General features: G+C 42.1%; 1 pseudogene; it reads right to left on the bottom strand.

The window, feature by feature from the left end:
• Window positions 1-2,558: 2,558 nt before the first annotated feature.
• Window positions 2,559-3,738, bottom strand: LOC139357817 (serine-threonine kinase receptor-associated protein pseudogene; annotated as a pseudogene).
• Window positions 3,739-4,513: the final 775 nt, after the last annotated feature.

Below are 4,513 nucleotides of genomic sequence, written 5' to 3'. Positions count from 1 at the left end.
ATCCTAGGGAGTATTTGATGCACTGTCCTGGGCAAATGGCAGAAATAAATTCTATACTAAACCACCCTCACCTCTATCCTTCAATTTCTACTTGGTAAGTAAGCAGAGGTGAGGCTGGAGGGAACGCTGCATATTTATGATAGTTAAACCAAGAGGACCAAGGCAGAAAGAAAATCTGCAAGTTTAGTGTGGGTCAATGCTGGTATTTTCAAACGTACAGCATGAGCTATGAGTGTCATCTTTGGTATCAATGGCGAGACTCGGTTAATAGTGTCACTCATTCTTTTTGTTCTTTAAAGAAGTGCACATTTGAAATAGCCTTGGGGACTATTGTTCTCAACTTCTTTTTTTTCTGGCGGTAACTCATGAAACCATATTCAGTTATTCTAGAAAAGATATTTGAACGTGATGGTCTGACCTCAACTGCAACTTGCTCAGGGGCCTAATACAACTATATCTTCCATTTTCTTTGAGAGGGAGACAACAAATATTGGGTAAAAGTAAATGCATTTATACATTTTTATATGTATATAAGTATACAGCTAACTGTTGAACTACACACATGGGTTTGAGCTATGCAGGTCCACTTATAGGTGGATTTTTTTCAAGCAAATGCAGATTGAGGGATGCAAAACCTGGGTATAGGGAGGGCCGACTTTTCATATACACAGTTCTGTAGGGCCTACTGTGGGACTTGAGCATGTGGGGATTTTGGTATACACTGGTGTCTGGAACCAATATCCCTCGTATACTGGGGATGACTGTGTGTGTACATGTATATATGTGTGTATATATTTATATGTGTGTCTATACATGTGTACACACATCACAACTCCTTGGGACCATCTAGAGTGTCTCAGCTTACCCCACATGTCCAGCTTAGCCTTGGTAGCAGAGCCTTCTAGTAATGTGAACAAAGTTAGGTTTCCAGACTTAACTAGTTTATCCACTAGATCTACCATGTAGAGTTAAATCCAGCTTGCCATCTGGTTGCCAGATGATGAGTGCTACAAGTATTTTCCAGCATCTCAACTTGCTATTGAGTCACAGCCACAAACAAAAGCAGCAGATACAGCTGCCTGATGGCTGCTTTTAGGATGCAGTATTTTCTGTCTCTCCCCATGAAATCACTGGTGAGGAGGGAGTCCCCTTTGTCATTTCAGCTGCCAAGACATTTCATGCTAATGAACTGTGAAGGGGAAGTCGCTAATGATATGAAATCCCTTTTTATGGCCAGGGCTGGGCCAAGGCCACCAGAGGGGTGGTAGGGAGGTTCTTAACAACAGAGGCTGATTCTTCTGTTGGTGGAAGGTGAGAGGACAGGCCAATCCATAAACAATGCCCAAGGACTCTGGGGGCATCGACCTGTTTCCATAAGCCTCTATCCCCTTCCTCTCTGACACCTCAAAATTTTAGATGGGAGCTTAAGTTAGCTAGGTTCAGAGGGAAATAGAAGGAGCAATACTTTTGGCAGATCACCTAGGAAAACTAAAAGTAATTCCCAAGGTATCTGTTTGAATTAAGGAAAGTCCCATAAAAAATTGCTATTCCATTGGAGTCCACGTCCACCCTAATTCAAGCCAGCTGATAACCTGAAGACGTGAACGAAGGGGTGGCCAAGGGAAGCATGTGTGGTACAGTGGAAAGACCCCTGCTTGGGAAACAGAGAATCTGGTCCATGCCTCACTTTGTTATTTTTGGCTGTGTGATCTTGTGTAAAACACCAGAATTTTCTGAATTTTATATCCTTATCTATGTGATATCATTAGCTACTTCAGGTGATTGTTATGAAATTAAGTGAGATTACATCCATAGAAAGAGATATTAAAATACTGTCACTATTTTTTAAACGTATATATTTTTTCCATTTTCTCCCTGTGACAGAAATTCTGCTACCCGAGAGGTATGACTCTTTGGGATAAGGGGCTGTTCTCTTGGTGACCTTCTTAAAAAGCAAATGTCTTTGAAAAAAAGTAACATGGGATTGGTGAGTGATCAATCAATAGATTTCTTTTCCCCAGTAAATGGAGATTTTTGTTTGTTTGTTTGTTTTAGAGGCATTTTATTTAGACAACTAAAAACAATTAGATGTTCAGAAGCAGTGTACAATGAAAGAGAAATCAAACCAGTTACTTTATCATGTATTCCCTCTTCTTTACAACTAAAGCAAAAAATAAAATTGAAAAAAAGCATTCTGCTTTAAGGAAAACAGTCAGAAAAATAAGCCAATATCTTCTTCTCCATAATAACATAAACAGCTACAAGAACCCTAATTGTAATAAGAGAAATTGGATGTTGGCTTGTATATAGTCATTAAAAAGATAACAGGCCACTGTACTACAAGAGGATAACTCCACCTCTCTTCATCTGATACTCTTGAGTTTTGACTTAAAGGTAACACCAAGTTAATTGTTCCAGCACTGGAGCTAATTTATTTTCCCCATTATTTACTGATCTTTCTGCCTTAAGCAGAGAGTAACTCTGGAAGGCTGATGCTTTTCTCTGCTTGCTCGTTTTAGTCCATAAGTTGGATACTAACTGCGTCATATGATTGACCCTCAGGCCTTCACATTAGGAGTTGAAGAATAGATGTAATCAGAATTCTCTGAAGCCGTTTCTTCTCGCTCCTCTTCTGTTGTCTCTGGAAAACCAATCTTTGGCTTTGCCAGCTCACCACTCTCTTCTTCAGGAAGCACACATTCCAAAGGCCATAAGTTTTTCCTACCACAGTTTGCCCTAGTCTCAATGTTCCATCTTCAGAACCACTGGCATAGTGTTCTCCATCAGGACTAAATCTCACACAGTGAGTAGGACCAAAGTGTCCCTTGTAGGATTCAAATTCTTCTCCATGGTTATAATCATACTTACAAAGTTAAAAATTTCACCACCTGCAACAAGAAATTCTTTCTCAGGATGAAGAGATGCAGAATTGATGGTTGCAGGAGCTTCAAAGGATTTAATTGGTTTCAAACTTACTGCACTATGAAAAGCAATCGATTGTCCATAAGTTATAACCAAAATTTCAGGAATATATTTTTATATCATTAACAGACATATTAAAATTTAGAGATTTCACTTCTGTCAGAGTAGCATGATCCCAAAGTCAAGCAGTTTTATCATCAGCAGAAAGAATCTGTTTATCCTCATTGCACCATAGGAGCCTTTTTTATACCAGAAGTGTGACCACTAATTTCCTTAGGTCTTGCTTCGGGTTTGTTCAAGTCATAGATGCGTAACAGTTTATCCTGTCCCTCAGTTAACAAATAATTACTATCCTGCATGAAATACACAGGATATTTATGTATTTGACAATGTATTTATGAGCTAGGGTCATCAATTCATCTCCTGAGACAGCATCCCACACTTTGGCTGTGAAATCTGCAGCTGCTGTAGCTGCTTTGGTGACATTCAGTGTTGTACCCCAAACAGCACCTTTATGACCCCAAAATGTTCCAATTCAGTCTCCTGTATCTCCCTGGCATAGCATAGGTTTACCATCTTTGCAAGCGCTGATTAATAAATACCCATAAGGCATGATGCCACTGAAGGCCAAATCAACCACAGGCCACTCGTGGCCAGAGCAGGTGAGTGGTGTCTGTCTCATTGCCATGGCGGTGGCGAACCCAGTGACCAGACTGACCAGCTGAGGGTCATTGTTGTCTTTTCTCTCCTCTGCTGCAGCGCCTTGGGCTCCTCCACGCCCCCGCCCTGACGCGGGCTGGGCTGCAAAACAGGAGAAGGAGGACAATCCGGTGGCACCGAGGTTAGGAACGGGTGAGGGAGGGGTCAGGGAGTCTGAGACAGGCAAGTAACAGTCGACCAGGGAGGGAAAGGAAGAAACTGAGTATTTTAAAGTACTGAAGGAATAGGGATGCCAGAGAAAAACGGATTTGGGAGAAACAGGACGCTGTCCTTAAAGAACAAAAATGTGCTCAGAGGTCTGATCACAGGGAGAAGGGGGCCCTCACGGCAGGGAGACCACTTGCTTAGAGTCTGATATTTGAGTTAAGTCTCTATCTCCCACTGAACAGTAAGTTCTTGTTTCCTGTTCGCCAATATTTTCCCACAGATTAGTATAGCGCTTGGTGTACAATAGTTGCTCAATGAATGTTTGTAGAATAAAAGTTGCATTTTGCTGGCTTCGCCCTTTTGCCCAGGGTCAGCTATCAATCACCTGACTAACGTGGGATTTGGGTCCGCTGCTTCTGTGTACACGCTTTTCCCTGACCTCTGACCTTCTCCTGTGTTATTTCTGAGGTGGGTACAAACCCCTACATCTCTGGCCTCCTGAATCACCAGAAGCTCCGAACAGAGGTGTATGTGGTATGGCCTCTCCTGGAGACAGGTCAATCCCTCATCCTCATCTAAGACTTCCTGGAGTCTGAATAGGCACTGATTCCAAGTGTGACATGCAGTTGTAGGTGAAGTCCCTGAGTCAGGTGCCTGGCCTAGAAGAAAAAGCAACATTGCCATCAGAGGCCAAGAAGCCGGTGGACTCCCATCTCTCTGGCCT

Source organism: Macaca nemestrina, chromosome 13 (genome assembly GCF_043159975.1).
Source record: "Macaca nemestrina isolate mMacNem1 chromosome 13, mMacNem.hap1, whole genome shotgun sequence".
Lineage (NCBI taxonomy): Eukaryota > Metazoa > Chordata > Mammalia > Primates > Cercopithecidae > Macaca > Macaca nemestrina.
This window is presented reverse-complemented; position numbering and strand designations above follow the sequence as displayed.